General features: G+C 40.0%; 1 protein-coding gene across 3 annotated transcripts in view; it reads left to right on the top strand.

Annotated features, from left to right (window-relative positions):
* MAPK8 (mitogen-activated protein kinase 8) overlaps positions 1-16,921 on the top strand; it is a 179,974-nt gene that overhangs the window by 29,494 nt on the left and 133,559 nt on the right. The window contains exon 2 of one of the 3 annotated variants that reach the window (XM_033066306.2): positions 13,006-13,168. The exons of the other annotated variants lie outside the window; for them this stretch is intronic. The gene's annotated coding sequence lies outside the window, so the exon portion shown is untranslated. The remainder of the gene's footprint in view (positions 1-13,005; positions 13,169-16,921) is intronic. 3 annotated transcript variants of the gene reach the window in all.

Here is a 16,921-nt window from a genome sequence, read left to right as displayed (position 1 = left end):
AAGGAAGAAAAGATCATGCATGGGAAGAGAGTGAATAGGGTGTCTGAGAGGTTGAGAGAGATTATAAAGGGGATTCCATGCAGAAAGACCTGTGTGAACATGCAATGCAATCCACTGATTTTTTTTCTCCAGAGCAACTGAGTTTCCATACCAGTTTCAATTAGCTGACTAAATGCAAATTATGTGCAGCTGGCACCAAGATCCCTTCTAAGATCTGCCTTATCAATCAAGGAGCCTCAATTAGGCCCATTAGCTTAAACTGATAACTCCACAATATTGCTGTACAGACACAAGTCCAGCGTGGGGCAGCTGTGAATGAAAGTGTGAGTTAAGTGTACAGCGAAGATTTAATATGTGCATTTACAGACCATTTATTGCAATGTGACTGTGCTCTCAACTGGAGCTATGGGCTCCTAATGCATTACGGGTAATATTTAAATGGGAAAAATTATGTTAGATTGATATTGTAGAGGGAGGAGGAATGAAGGGATGTTTTTGTGGTCCTTACAGTAAATAAATGGGTAATAAACCTTGCAGTTCTTGTACTACTGGTTTTGACATGAAAAGTGGCCAGAGAAGTTTTATTTTCTGCTACAATGCAAGGAATAGATTTGCTGTTGGACTTGCAGAAGGTCATAGAGTGATGTTAGTGATTCATAGTAGCAGGACAGTGGCCTCCTGAGACCAGCCATGAAATCTGAATTTGCTAACTGGAAATAATGATATTGTGGTGGAAAGCTCTCATCTGTTGCCAAAGACTCTTAGGGGAAGCTTGTTCCAAACCATGTTTACCACAGTTGTCTCTTTTCCTTTTGCTCACCATGATGCTTTCCTGGCACATAAAGATGAGAAGGATCATGCAATTTGCCACCTTTTTTGTCCAAACAACAAACATTTTGGAAATTCTGACTTTACCCAGAGGAGGATTTGGAAGAAACAAATTAGCTCTGTTCACCTCAGTAGTGATAAAATGTCAGTAAAACTTTTATTTATGTGAAATGAAACTTACTGACAGTTAGACCCATATTCAAACCTCTCCAACCTTTCCTGGAGCACATGAAAATTGGACTGGGGCTCCTTGTTCCTGCAGAGGCTGGGAGGCTGTGCAGACATTGTTTGTGATAGACCATGGGGACAGAACACAGTTAGGGACTTGAGGGCAGTATAGCACAGGTTTCTCTTCTATGCAATTTTTACAAGGTGTTTTACCACTTTATGAGATTTACTTAAGCAGAATCAAATTCAGGGTGCAAAACCTTCAAATGTTTTGAAATAGGAACTGCTCACAATGTCCTGTTTAGTTTGTTTTGATCATTGTTGAAACCTAGCAAGAAGTTGCTTCCTCAAGTTCAAAGTGATTCAGAACAGATAAATATACTCGATACTTGATAAATATTCCAAATGTTAAAAACAACCTTCTTTTGTTTCTCTGGTGCTTAATAATGCTTGCCATGAAAATGCCTGCAAGCCTTAATCTGACATCTTCATGACAGTCAAGTTCTTATTTAAAAAATCTCTTACTACTTCTTATCTCCTTTAGCAGTTATATGGACTTTGAGAAGTTTATTCTGTTGTGGTTTGGGTTTTGGGGCCATGGTATTTTTTGTGTTTGATTTGTTGGGTTTTCTAGTGTCTTTTCCCCATGAAAAATGAGAGAATTAAAAATCTGAGTATTTTGTTTACTAGAGTGAAGAAGTGAAATCTAGAAAGTCGCTAGTCAAAATAAAAAAAAAATAGGTTTAATTTCTTGAAATGTTTTTTTCAGTAGTTTAAAAACATTGCTTCACTTTGATCTTTTAAAATGCCTGCACTTTGAACACAGAAATTAAATTTTCAAAACAAAATTTCACATTGAGAAGAAAAACAAAATTACAAAAGCTTAGTCACACTTGCACATATTTTGAGGTTTTTCCCCTCCAAGTGCTGTTGTGTGCCAGCAAAGTTATCTTCATTAGGGAAGAAAGAACAAGGTTTAGAACATGATACCTGTTGTGTCCTCACAACTGGAAGAGGATCCCAAAGCTCATCACAGTGTATTCTCCTCCTTCTTTGTACATTAGTGTCTCCTTTTCAACTGTGACTCTGGAAAATCAGCCTGAAGCCTGCCTAATGAACCCTGTGAGCTGTAGAGGGTGTGTTAGTCTGCAGGGTTCAGAAAATAATCAGCTCACGTCCTGAAATATGAAATTTGTTAGCTGTGCTCACTGCAGTAGTGAATGCTGCCCTGTGACTGTGCATTGCGCACACTAATCTCTCTTCGGGTTTATGGCACAAGAGAGTTTATCAGAAAAGTTCCAACTGGACCAAGGCACCACTGCATACTGGGCAGCCAGTATCCATCTTTTTCCCTCCTCTGATATTCCACCACACAGGTTGGAGAATGTCTAAGTGATGAATCCTACAGTTGTGTCAGATTGTGCAACAGTACCATAACAGCATTCACTTCAATGTCACAAAAACTGTATTGTGCTGTTTGAAAATCTTGTTCAAATTCTAATTCATACTTTCCATGTTACTTTACTAATTTCCTTTTTATTGTTGTTGTTGTTTTTTTTTTTTTTTAATTTCATTATTTTACAAATTCATTTTAAAATAACTGTGAAACTCTCAAACATCACCTAGACAGGCTGTGGAGTCTCCTTGCCTGGAGATACTCAAAAACCATCTAGACACAGTTGTGAGCGAAGTGCTCTGGGAGAGCCTGCTTGAGCAGGGAGGTTGGACTAGATAAACTCCAGCGATCCTTCCCAACCTTACCCATTTTGTGAATCTGTGAAATATAACTACAGGCATTTGTTTTTATAATTTTAGTCTTTTAAAGGTAGAAAAGGCTTCAAAAGTTGTTTTAGTACAATATACGTGTATGGATTGAGATTATTTAGGAGGCTAATGAGAACATTTTAACTGAGCTGTAAAAGTGCCCATGATACAGGAGTAGATCTGGTCAGTACTTTATGACTGACAGACTAACATCTGGTCTGTACCACCTTTCTTTGTGGCTGCATTGCCAGAATAAAAGATTAAGAGAAAAATTAGGTTTAGATTTCTCAATGGATACACATTAATCCTCTTAAGCAGCATGGAAAAGAATGGTGTTTGTTCTTACTGTAGTGGAAGTTAAGCATAAATGGATTGTGCTGCCCTCAGAAAAGACAGATATGTATCACTTCAGCATTGGTTCTGATCTATTGACTCAGACAGCTTGTTCATAGTCTGCTTTTTCCAATGCTCATATTTCTGAAAACAGCACAAAGGAAGAGGAGGAGTATTATTTTTAGATGGATCAGCCCTCCTTGTGCTTTTAAACCATTTTAAGTGTTGGTCACAATGTAATGTATATATACACAGAGGCATAGGGCAAGTTTGCAAATACTGTAGTGATAATAGCTCTTTTTAAAATCTATCTAGACATCCACAGCAGGTGGGTCCTGTCACTGTCCCCACAATATCCAAAAGGGGTTGTGAGTGCTTCTGAAGCAGATAAAAAAGAAGAAAGGACTAAAGGATCCTGAAAGAGAAGTCAGTTCCAGTTTGAAGTTTGAGTTTGTTCTCATAAAATCAAAAGTAAAGCAAAGAACTGTGGAGATATAAACTGGATTATATATGGGCTGTGTGCTGTAATGGGCAGCATTGGTAAACTGTTCTCTCATCCTTTCCTCTCTTATGAACTGTATCACATGTAACTGTATTACTTGCGAAAAGAAAGTCTCTTCACACTTCTGTCTCACCAACACAAGATTCTGGGAGAGATGTTGTGTGTGGGACAGTAAAAGCAGGCTTCAGCAGTAGCATGTGTGTGTCTTATGTCAAAGAACAAACTTGACTATGATGTCAATCATCATGATCAGTAAACAAGAAATTTGTTGTTAAGAAACTGCTTACCAGAATCTAAGCAGAACTGTAAATTTCAAGGCAATCTTTGGCCACATCAGCTTGACTTTTTCTAGGCTTTATGGGGTTAGGCTGCAAGCATGGAAACTCATGCACTCAGTATGCAGTGGGAGAACTTTCCTATTGTTTCTGGAACACAGCAGAAAAGCATGCTGAGAACTGGAAGAACAACTTAGCAATAAAAAGGTGAATATGACAGGCAGCTCCCAGGGCATGATCTCTCAGGCAAGGCAAATGAATTCCTCTCCCCATCTGATCTGCCAGGAGTGGATGAACCTCTAAATAACCAGAGTTTGGGTAAGAATTTAACAGCTGGAATCTCCCAGCTCTCAGAATCATATGTCTGTGTTTTATCTCCAAAATGCCTATCTTCACAAAACCTGAGAAGCAGAGCTCTCCTTAGAATATTTTATTATATTAATTCCTGAAACTAGAAGTACAGCAATTAAAAACCCCAAAAAAACCCAACAAAAAACCCAACCAAAAAAAAAAATCCACAAAAAAACTCCCACACCATCTGCTGCAGTCTTTAGGTTGTTTTGGACATTTCCTGTAGCATGCTGAACGAGGTAATTATGATCTTTGCTCCTGAGATTCAGTTAGACTCTATTCCAGTGTGGAAGGCTGGCTTGACACAGGTATGATGTTTAGACTGGAACCTGGAGTTACATCTCAGAATGCAGAAATTGTTGGCTGCGGAAAGAAGAAGGGCTAAGCAAAAAGAACCTGGTATAAGCGAGTGAAAAATCACTATGATTGACTAGAATTACATTTATGAGTTAGCAGGCTGGAAAAGCCTGACATTTCTCTGGGTATGTCTAAGTGGCATGTTTGCTGCAGATAACCCAAGCTGCCACTGATTTGGCCAGAAAATGCCAGACAAGTATAAACTGTTCCTGAGCTTTCCCCCTAAATATTGGACATGCTTTTCATCAGTATAGGTTGGCATGACTTCTTTTTCCATCTGCTTGGAAGAGGGGGGCAGGATGGAGTCAATATTTTAGTTTCTAAAAATAAGCATCCCAGTTCCACTGCCAAGAAATTGGAAACTTTTACTCAACAATAGTATTTAGAGTTTCCATTGCTTTGGCTTCCTCCTCTAGATGCCAGTGTTGTGGAAGGATATTACCTATATGAGCAGCACGGGTTTATGTGAATGAAAGCTTATCATGCCTATCCATCCAGACAGCAGAGTGTGGCACCCTGAGGAGTTTAAAAAACAGAGTGGGATAGAAGGAGATGCTCTTCTTAAGGCATCAGAAATGCAAGGTGGAGAATTCAAAGAGAAGCACTTTCCCAGGGCAGCCCCTGCAGATCATCACAGATGCCTGCTTATTGCTTGTGCTTGTTTTTTTCGAAGGCTGCTGCCCTGGCAAGTGCATGGATTGGGATAATTGGTGGCATAATGACAATTGCATTTGTGAACACTATCATCTGCCACCAACTGAACAGTAATTAATAAGGTCTGCCCTGAACAATTCCACTGACATGTGCAACAAATTCTAAAGGGAAGAGACACTTGGTCTGGGGCCCCACCCATCCATTCCCCCTCTTCTCCTTCATCTGCTCACCCTGCTTAGAAGCAATTTTTTCTTTTCTTTTTATTTTTTTCTTCCTTCCCGCCCCCGCCCCCCAAGAAAAGTTTACAGTGTATTAAAAAAGATTGAAAAATATTTTCGTCTTTGGTCTATATTTCCAACAATGTTATGGACTTCCTTGGTGTGGTATAAAGCTCCATTAGGAACTCCCAGCAAATGGGATTTATTTGTTTATCTTGATGTTTTGCAGCTGTAAGAGTTCTGTGTGTTGCTGAAAATCATTGGTTACTTCACTTTGTAAGTGCAGCTCTCTTTGCTCACTAATCACCTTCTTGTATTTTGTTACTTAGTTTTCAAGTCTCATTTACTACAGTTCAAGAGACTATGTACCGGAAATAAAGGAAAATATTTATTTACTTCAATCTGAGGGACTCCTTGTACTGCTTCTGGGTCAAAACACTTAGACATTTTTTTTGTTTAAGTAGCGATCCATTGAATTGTCACATTTTCAAGGTAACTTCAAGGTACAACAGTGCCAGATCTATATGCAGTATAATTAGTGCTCATCGCATGGAGAGCTAAATCATGTGGAGAACCCTGGAGCTTGGTGTGGTTATCATTTTCAGGGAGCCTAAACTGATGTTCCCTATAACTAAACATGATGTTCAATTTCTGAATTCTGCTATAGTATGTATATCTAGATTAATTTAATAACTTATTATCATCTAATGTCCCAAGGAGACAAATAATTTTATATCTCTACAGATGTGGAACTCAGAAGAGCATTAAGTGTGCATTTCTCTCACACTTTTCTGTGCTGCTTTTTTATACCCAAAGCTAGCAACATTTGAGCTAGCTTCAGGAAGCAATAAAGCAATGGAAGAGTGGCACTTAGTTAAAACAAAGTTAAAATTGAGTGTGAATGGAATTAAATTTACAAGTGTTCTTAATCATACTGCAGTCATTGTTTTGCATTGATTTTATCAGATGTATAGGTGTAATTTTATCAGATGAGTCCCATGAAATCGCAGATAATGTATTATTCCACGACTGCTTTGTAGCATTTGGAAACAGGTGCTGTTGACCCACTTCTGTGGAACACAGAACTGAATGAGAAGGAAGAGACTACCCCCTTCTCCTCCCAAGAAAATTTAGTCAGGAATGAACTGTCCTGAGCTTGGCTATTTGGAGTAAAAGTGAGAAAGTGTAGAGTATCAGTGAGAAAGTGCAGAATATGTTTTATATGCATGCATGCATACACGTATATGTGTGCACATTTTCTTTTTTAGCAGTAGTGACTCATGACAACTGGAAACTTGGCACCTTCCCTTATTCCAGGTCTGGCATTGTGCCCACTCTGTACATAGAAGGACTGAAAAGCTTTTCAATTTCTCCAATCCAATTCATAATGCAGCAGTTGCACAAGTTGCCACATGTGTGCTATTAGGAAGTCTCAGAGCAAATGGAAATGGACCTTGTCACGAAATATAGGCATTCATCACTGGTGATGCTGAGCTTCTCCACTTGGAGAATGGTTAGCTGTCTTGAAGTTCATTTCCAAACTGATTAAATGGGGCTGACTGGCTGATCCTGTTTACTCCCTCATGCCATTTGAAATTGATTGCAGGAAGATCAAAGGACGAAGGTTGTTGTCTACGACAGGTAATAAAAAGGCCTCCTGCTCTGAGATTTGTAAATCCCCTTTTCAATAGAATAAATGAAAACTTTTTGCAACTATTTTTGATTCTCATGGTATATGGATTCAGTGTAACAAAAACCCCACCAAAACCTGAGGTTAAATAATATATGATCAAGCACTACTCAGAGCAGCCACTGACTGTATAAAATGTGGAAAACCCTTAGAAGTTCATTATTTCTCATGATATATAGCATAGTACAAATGATTGGACTGTTTTTTTGTTTGTCTTTCTGATCTGGACAGTGCTGGGCACTGGAACTTTACCTGAGTCCCTGAAGTGCTAATGGAATATAAACAGGGTTGTAATCTCTGGTTTGAATTTAAGAGTATTGAGACTTAGAATACCTCACCTCTGAACATTGTATTACCATGAGAATAGGAAATAATTGAGAAATTGACACCTTTCAAAAAAAAAAAAAAAATTGCAATGTCACTTAGACCACTAGCTGGAAATCCTTCTTTTAGCAACAGGAAGGGTTATGCTGAGTGAAGCTACCTCATTAAATGAAATGTTACTGGGCTTTATCCTACATCTCTTTTGCTTTTGGTCATTCTTCAAGTCAAAGAAAGTGGAAGATAATTTATAATAAACTTAATAAATGGTTGGAGCAGGGTATATTGGATATATTTAATATTATATATATCTCCAGAGCAAACATACATAAATCAGATATGTTTTGTAGATTAATTTTAGGAGAGAGGGACTGCACAGCACCCATTACAATGAAGTCTCAGTGCTGGTGAAGACAATTGTCGCTGTGAAATTAAGTAGTTTTTTATGATAGCAACCAGAATAATGCATACAACAGAGATTCCAGAAATCTTGTCATATTAAAAAGATGGAAGTGCCTTATTCTATATTGCTGTGAGGTAGCAATACTCCACCTGCCTGCTTTGTACCTAAATGGATGTAGACTCATCTTTCCAGTTCTGTTCTACTTGAAACACTGACTGCTCAAATGGCTTCTGTGGCTCACCTTGGCAGCTTGGAAAAGCAACCAAGGGGTCTCCGTTTTGCTAACAGTGATTATTTTCATGGATGTCTCCAAGGTCTCTAGTTCCAGCTGGAGTCTGAAACAAAAGTTTTGAGTAATGTTCCACAGAACAGGCTGGAGTTTTCCAGCCCAGCCAGATGCTGGAGATCTTGGAAATCTTGCTAAACAGCCTTCACATATCTGCCAGCTCAGTTGTTGCTTGGTTGTCTACAGCTGTGGAAGACTGGCTTTGATGGCCTGGATGCCCCCTACTAGGTCTCTGTTCACACATTCAGATTTAGATGGTTTGGCTACGATCTAGAGAGAAAGATATAACTTTTTTAGATACTTCCCCAATTTTTACTCTATCCTCTCCACTAAAGATTAGTACTGGCAGGTTGAGAGTGGAATGGCACAAAACTGTAAAAGCCCAGGCTGAAAATGGATTGTCATTTGAAGGAGAAAGACTGGCTCTGCTTCTTCCCTTTTACCCTACATTTGTATTTAACTTTACAACCTTTTTTTTCTGGGTAGCTTTTATTGTGCCAGATCCTTTATGCTGGTCAATGCACTGAGAAAACAGAACTCATCTTTTCCATGCCCTTTTACTCTTACAAGGAGAGGACTAATGATTACTGCATTGAGAGTTTAAGAAAACGTACTTCATTTTTCCCCACTGTTCCAAACAGTTGCATAGATAGTACACTGGATTGTGATGTTATCTTGTTACAGAAAATGCTGCTCTTATTTCTTAATCCCAACATTTTTGCATCTTTTATTGAGCAGTGTGCCTAGTGTTAGGCTGCTGCTGCCTGCAAGGTTAGGAATTAAGCGCTGATTTGTCATGTAACACCAGGGATAAGTAAGTATGCACTAGCAGCCACAGATATCAGTAGCACTAAATTCTGTGACATGCCATGAGGAAAGATTAAATAAAGAAAACATCTTTCCATAACCCAAGTCTAGATGGGAACAGGGAAAAATTGTTTGTGCTAACCCTTCTTCTCTCTGCTCGCTTTCATCCCACAATTTTAGTACCAAATATAACCCAAACCTTTGGAGTGTCTCAACTATTGGAATAAGATATTCTTTCATGTTTGGATTTCATCTGGATCTGGAGGCATAAATGCCAGAATACCACAAGACAAGTCTCTTACATGCTATTTCTGACCATGGGCAGGAATCTGGCCTGCCCCCCAGAAGGACCTTGATGTGTTACAGCATTAGCAGGCATCCTCCAGAGCTCTGGGAGGTAAAGCAGTGTCAGATCATCAGCTCCCTAGACTGTATTTTCTTGGTTGCTGGGTACATGCAGACTTTCTCATGTAAGTGTAGGCAGCACTTGAGGACTTTCCAAACACAGCACTGTGCCAGTTTGTGGCAACTTCTGTAAGCAGATAATGAAAAGTATTGCCCAAAATGCCCAGCAAAGGTGTGTAGATGCCAGCTGTTCTCAACTTTTGGTCAGTATATAGCTGTCCTTCTATGCTGTTGTTAAAGTGAATAAATACATTATTATATGCTAGAGGATCCTTCCATGAGAATAAACCCAGCATATCTGAAAACATGTACAAATGAGTCCAAGTTTCATGAAGTATGAAGTTAGTAAGTAAGAATGTGTTGTGATGTTGGTTACGTTTGTTAGCTTAAGAGCATTCTTTGGGTTTCTATGTACAGCAGCAAAATTCCTCCATCTGTCTATCTTCCCTTACCCTGACAAAGTGCCCTCATTAAGGGATTAAAAATGTTATTGCAATACTATTCATAATGTATACACTTTGCAGCCCCTCACATCTGTTTTCTGCACTATTTATCCAATAATCAAGACCCTTATTCATATTTGCCTTGGAGATAACAGGACAGGATACCAAAGGATTTCTGGGCTGAGAGGAAATGGCAGACAGTGGGTGTAATGGACTAATTAAAGACTCCAAGTTTAGACTAGAGAAATCCAGAATGCTGTGGTGTGCAGAGAATCACAGCATACACAGAACTACCCCATTTTTAATGACACAGGCATCATCAAAGCCACCTGAACATTCCATTACAACAAACATGCCTCTGCCAGATCAACCAGCTTCTGAGAAGTGGCTGGTGTTCTCAGCCACACAGTAAGAGAGATGGCTTTACTTGCACCTGAGGAGTGATGAGGAATCCAGCTGCTTATGAGAGTAGAGAGCTTGCTCTCAATAAGGTACTGACAGGTCGCATGGGAGTCTGTCAGACTTTGCTCTCTTCTTTCTGACCTCTCAACTGTTTGACTGTCTTGGCTCAAAGAGCTATGATGGCAAGGTAAAATACAGTATGAAAATGAAGTCTGTGATCCTTTCAGTGTTCAGTTCCTTTTAGATAAAATGCCTTCCCATATCACTTCTACTGCTAATAAATGGAGCTGCAGAATACTCATATGCATGACTTATTATAGAAGTGAGCTAGACAGCCTACATCCCTGGGTGTTACTTATGTTTCATTTCAAAAATTCAAAGAGAAAGAGAATTATACAAAATTTCACTGCAGAACAATAAACATACTTTATAAGACAAAACTTTTAAATGATTTCACATATCTGTTCACCTAAAGATGTCTATGTGCTCTACAACGTGGATGAGCTTAATACAAATTTTCAAGTCCAAGCCTCATTAATTTAAAAGTTGGAATTATGAAATAAGGTTTTCTGGGTACTTTTCAGGTGTTTGTTGAAATCAGTAGATAACAATGAAACTTCCTCTGGAAATGCTGCAAGTAGTTCTATGTGACAGCTAAATATCACTTGAAGCACGAGTGAAGTGAAACACCAGGAAAGATGTACAAGGTGAGAGGTAAAGAATATATGTAATAAAAGGAGTTACAAAGTGCTGGCTATCCCTGTGCCAATGTGACAGGGAATTTGATCATAAAAAAAAAGATTCTGAGCTGCTAGGTTTAATGAATTAGAGCCCTACTCAGAAAGGATGGTTGTAGCAAACTCAGACTCTTTGTGGCCTGACAGCTGGATACTTAAAACAAGTGTGAGGATATTTCAACTGTCTAAACATTACCCAGTGTTTTGTACTGATCTTTATGGAAGAGAGTTCTAAAGAGACATTTGAAGAATTTTAGGGTCACATGCTCTGCTTCTTCATCTGGCTAATGTCACTAGTAAATCAGTTCTAAACAAATGGCTGTTTAAGTGTGTATTTAAAGAAATTAGGAGACTTGCCAGAACAAGAGATTCAAAGTTTAGAAAAAATTTGAAGCTTCAATCTGTAAGAGTAGTTTACCAGCCTCCAGGCTACTGAAACTACTCCCTGGCCATCCCTCAGCTGTGCAGACAGTCTAAATTATTTTGGCAACCAAGTGCTTTCTCCTATTACAGACCAAAAGACTATTTTACAGAAGGGCATACGATGGGTGCCCTTGGCTCTCAGATCCCGTAGCAGAGTATGGCCTAATCAGAGCCTGGGTGTGCTTTCTGCATGAGCAGAGCTCTTGCACACTCTGCAGAGCTGCTGGCTCTGCTCCTCTGGGGACCATCAGCCTCTGCTCACTTCATGGCCATGGTTGCAGCTGCCTGCCCTTGCCTCCCTAATATAATAAGTCTGTGGACCCTTTCTGCTTGGGAAGTTCCTGTCTCTGCTTTAGAGCACAAACCCATTTTCTGTCACTGTATCAAAAACTCAGACTGGTCGTGAATTTGGGGAATACTATGACCCCAGAGTTCTCTGACTTGGAGATACACTAGAAGCAACTGGAACTGGCTATACCCTGAAGCTTCAGTGGAAAATCCTTTTTGATTTTGCTCTGAAATTCTGCTTTCTTTCAACTTCTTCCCACATTGTATCTCCTTCTTTTGTAGAGTACTGACTCAAATGCCCCTATTTAAATTCTGCTGAACTAACAGAAGTTTGATAGCACAGATGAGAGCAGATCTTCAGACACATTCCTGTTTTCTGACCTGAGCACTACAAAGTGTTTGTCTGACACTGTTTTCTCACAGAAAGTGAACCCCAGCATAGAGGCCTGATGAGAATTACCTAACAGCCAGGGAATGGAAAAAGCTTAGTTTAGCCAGAACTGGTTATTGTAGCAAACTGTAAGCTCTAAATTTCTGGGGAATGGACAAAAGAGATTCAGGGCTGGACCCAGGGATGTGCTACCAAACACTCACTGCAGTAGGAATTGCAGCTATTTAACTACTTCTAAGTCTTCTGCACGTTTCCTATCAACTGTGCAGAGAACCTCTGGAGAAGGTTTACTATTCATGTCATTGTGGAAGAACACTGATTCTAGTTTGATTTTGATTGTCACAAAAGAACAGTGATTTAGGATTTGTACAGTTTTCAATGTGCCAAATGGCATGGTTAGTGGGTCAAAAGACATAAATTCTGTGCCTGTTTTTTTTTTTTTCCTGGCTTCTCAGTTGATCATGAGAAGGTTGAATTTCCATTTTTTCCCTTTCCTCAGAACTGAAATTTCACAAAGGACCTCCTTTGTGAAATACTTGAAACTCTGTGGATAAGAAGTATAAGACACTGGTTCAAATGTGTAGTATTATAGCAATATTAATATCAGAGATGTGCACTCATCTGTATCTAGACCAAAGATTAGGACCTGATCCAAGTTGTGATTAGCTGTTTTTTCACAACCTGGCTAAGGCTTTGTCCATCACTCCCTGACTGACCTAAGGCATCACAGAAGGGCAGGAGATCCCTTCCTTACGTGCTGTTACCACTTAGTGGTCAGAGGAGAGACAGTGGCCAGAATGAATGGCCCGCGATGGGCAGCACACCCTGCTGCCTGTCACAGTCACAGGTTAATCAGGGTACAGTAATTTGTGAGAACATTAATAAATACAAATCACTCTCTGGAGGGCTGCAATACATTATTTTACCTCTCAACAATAACAGACCTTATTATCTTTCAGGGAGAAGCTCCTGTCAGGGCAATCAAGGATGGACACTTTTAATGAAGACAAATGATCTCCTTCAAAGGAGCGGTGAGCCTTGATTTGGCTTAATGGCTCACTAGTACGAAACACGGATTTAATCAGAGCTCCAGCTTCTGTCACGCATGGGCCTTGAAGTCAGGTAATTGGAGGCAGGTGCTAAGTACAATTTAAATGAAATGCCTAGTTAATAAGGACAGTTTGAAACATGCAATTTGTACCCCTCCCCTAAGTCCTAGTCCTCTCAGGGACACGAAGGCAGCCAGCTGTGCTTGGGAACCAAATGACTTAATTTCTCAGTATTGCCTTTCACGCTCAAAATACTGTGCTGCTACTTTTAGCTTGCCAGATGCCCCAGTTGGAGTGACCTTCTTTCAGACAAGATGGGCAACTGAGGGACTGTTAGAGCTCATTATGCATTTTTTTTGTGGCAAAGAGGTGGCTGAACTAAAATCTGGACAGAGATGAGGTCCATGAAATTCTGGGTCTTAAATATCTCAGAGTCCAGTGAGGCAATAAGAAGGATCCGAGCAGTTTCTCAAAATGTGTGTTGCCCCTAACTGTGGATCTGAATGTGGCTTTCCAGGCTGTACCGTGCCTTTTAGATGGTCACAACTGCTTTGTTGATATTGGAGTTTGTACAACAGCCTATGCCTCTCATATTGGAAACTGAGGAAACTTCTGGAGAATACCAAGGCTCCTTTCCTGCATGCCAACTTAATATGTTTCCTTCCAGGAACGCAATCACAGTTTGTATGTATGTTCTTATTTTCTTTTCCTTTTTGGTGGTGTTAGGGCAGGAAGGAAAGCATATCCTCTGAACTTTTGGATGCCAGCAAGAAATTTCCTACTACTTGTGGCCTATGTCCTGTTTCATTTGGAACCATGTAGGAATTGTCAGCATCGCTAAGTCCTGTGCTTTAAAGAGAAGTATTTTGCCTTTTTTTTTCTTCTTTTTTCCTCTTGAAAAGCTTGGTCATGGAGGCATCTGCTTATAAAGTGACAAAATGCTTGTGACAGAGGAAGAAAATCAGAACATATAACTTTGAACAATTGGAATGCTACTGAAGAAAAAATGAATGCTTATTTTAAAATGAATCTCCAGTTTTTGAAGAATTGGCTCTCTTATTTCCAGGCATTTGATGTCAGCAGTACTGAACCTTATGGGGTGTAAGGGGATTATAGGAAGTTCAGTGAATATCACTGATACATTTTTCATGCTCTAGTTTTGCAGACATGAATCAACATAAATCTGGGTTTTAAATCCTAATTATCAGTTGCTTAAAAGTAGGGTTTAGAAGGCAAAAGCATAAGAACAATATTATAGGTACTACACGATCTCCTTTGTCCCTTTTAGGCCTTTCTACTATCCCTTGAGACTAACATTAAGAGTAGTGAATTCATAACAAACCCAAGTTTTTACTTCTGAGAGAGAAAGTAATTAGTCACTGGGTGTGGAAGTATTTTCCATTAGCAATTTTTTAAACCCAGACTGGAATGCAACTAAGCCTGAAGGGACTACATGACTGAGAGAAACCACGAATCTTCACTACAAGGAGATTTCTATGGTGAACTGCTGTGAGACTCATTTCTTTGTCAAGGAAGTACACACAGGCAAACAAGGACCACTGATGCAACTAAGGAGTCTGATATTTCTGTGTGCTATCTTGGGCTGGCATGTGCTGTTCTGCTTTGCAGTAGGGCCAAGCAACAGGTAGGGCTGCGTCTCTATAGCAGGACTAAGTAACTAAACCTGAGACATGGTAGGTAGGTGCACTTATTTCTGACAACATGACATGACAGTGATATTAGAAATTTATTTCTCTCTATTAATAATTCATTACAGCAGGACCATTCAAGGTAATTTGACCTCTAAGGAATCTTTTTTAACCAAGAATTAAAGTAATCTATGGCTCAACTTGCTTACTGAAGTGCTTGGAAACAGGAATTGTTCCTGGGGGCCTTTACAGTTTTGTCTAGATTTCAGGAAACCAAAGAAATTTTGGCTTTTCAGATACATTTTGAAATTCATTGTTGCATTTCTTTTTTCCCATTCTTTTTCCTTCATCTGTTTTTTTTTTAATTGGGAAAATAATGATGAGTTATAATTAAGAGATGAGAAATAGAACAATATTGAGAAGGCAAATGGATAAAGAAAATAGTCAGAAGTAAAATACGGGCCTTTCAGATTGGAAGTTAGTGTTCAGTGGGTCAGAGTCCTGCTACCCTTCTGCTTTATTGCTTTAATTCCTCACAATAGCATCAAAGGTGGAAAATTTCCCATCAGTTACAAAATAAATAAAAAGCAAAATGTTCAGATGGCCTTTGAAGTTCATAGCAATATTGTGGTCATGGAGCTGACTGCAGATCAGGCAGCTGCAAAAGAGCTGCCATTTATTAGAATTACTGTGTAGCTGCATTGGGTACCAGAAGTAGTGGATGTTCAATAGCATGGGCCTCACCACAAACGGAACAAGGCTGGCTGTTGTGTGAGCAAAGGCATTGTGTCAGTTCTGCTCATGTCTGCCTGTAGGGAAGGAGAAAAGCAATTTTCTTTAAATGGCAGAGGTCTGTGCTTCTAATTCCAGGGTCACATGTGTTTAAGTAGAGTTTGTCATGACAATGGATGCTGATGGGAGGGAGAAAAGAAGCAATTTGATTCTGTACTAGATGACAATTACAATGTTTACCTTCCCTTTAAAATGTTGGTTGTTTCTGTGTACAGTAATTTCACGACTATAAGGCGCACCCTTTTGACTAAAATTTTCCCTCGAACCCAGAAGTGCGCCTTATAGTCCGGTGCGCCTTATCTGATGTACAAAGTTGTGAAATTCACCAAACTGGAAGTGTGATCTGTGAGCCATGGGGGGAGCCGGCAGTGCCACTGCAGCTGGCTGGAGGCGGGCCTAGGGGCCTGTGGCACCACCCCTGCCGAGTGGAGGCAGACCCAGGGGCCCATGGCTACCAGGTGAAGGGGGGCCAGAGGGCCCGCGGCACTGCCCCTGCCAGATACAGGCGGGTCCGGGGGCCAATGGCTGCCAGGTTGAGACAGGGCATTGGCCAGCAACCACGCGGGGTGAGCTGGGGGTGGAGCCTCGCTGCAAAAAAAATGTGCGCCCTATAGTCCGGTGCACCTTATATGATCTACAAAGCTACGAATTTTGCCAACTCCCGGGGGGTGCACCTTATAGTCCGGTGCGCCTTATGGTTGTGAAATTACTGTACTTGTCAAAGCGACAAGGAAGAGAAATTACTATTGTATCAGAAAAGAAAGCATTGTAAATATAATGATATTGGCTTTAGTAATTGACCCAGCTGAGTAAAAAGTTCCCAGAAGAGATGTTTGTGATAACTATATATATAAATCACTTGAGTTGATGTAGGGAAAAAAAAGGTGGAGAGAAAGCCCAGGCTGGAATCGAACTTCCCCTCTCCTTCTCAGGAATAAGAATTGGGACCATGTAGTCATGAAGTGGTGAGTAGTTGGTGTGTTGAGTAGTTGGTGTGTTCCATCTGCAGTCATGAACTTCTCAAAAGATATACACATCTCTTAGAGACATCTCACAACTTAAAATGAGGATATTGGAAGCTATTTTGATAGGCCAGGAGGAGAACATAACTCTGACAGCTGCAGTGGGCAAGACACAAGATTAACTAGGGTTACCCGCTGAGTCACAGGAATAACACAAGACTGTCTCCAGAGCTGAATCACCCTGAGACTATTGTCAGCTCGTCAGGGCACCAAGAAGTGTGTGTGTCCAAACGTGTTTGTTCTTCTGCATGCTCTTGGCTGCTTTGTACTCTGTAGGGAGCAATGTGCAAGCCATTCCCAACTAGAAAGGACAAATGGGCTCTGCTGTTCTTATGGACAATGATTGTTTCAGTACAATGTCAT

This window comes from Catharus ustulatus, chromosome 8 (genome assembly GCF_009819885.2).
Source record: "Catharus ustulatus isolate bCatUst1 chromosome 8, bCatUst1.pri.v2, whole genome shotgun sequence".
Classification (NCBI taxonomy): domain Eukaryota; kingdom Metazoa; phylum Chordata; class Aves; order Passeriformes; family Turdidae; genus Catharus; species Catharus ustulatus.
Note: the sequence above shows the minus strand (reverse complement) of the source record. Positions and strands in the feature narration are given on the sequence as shown.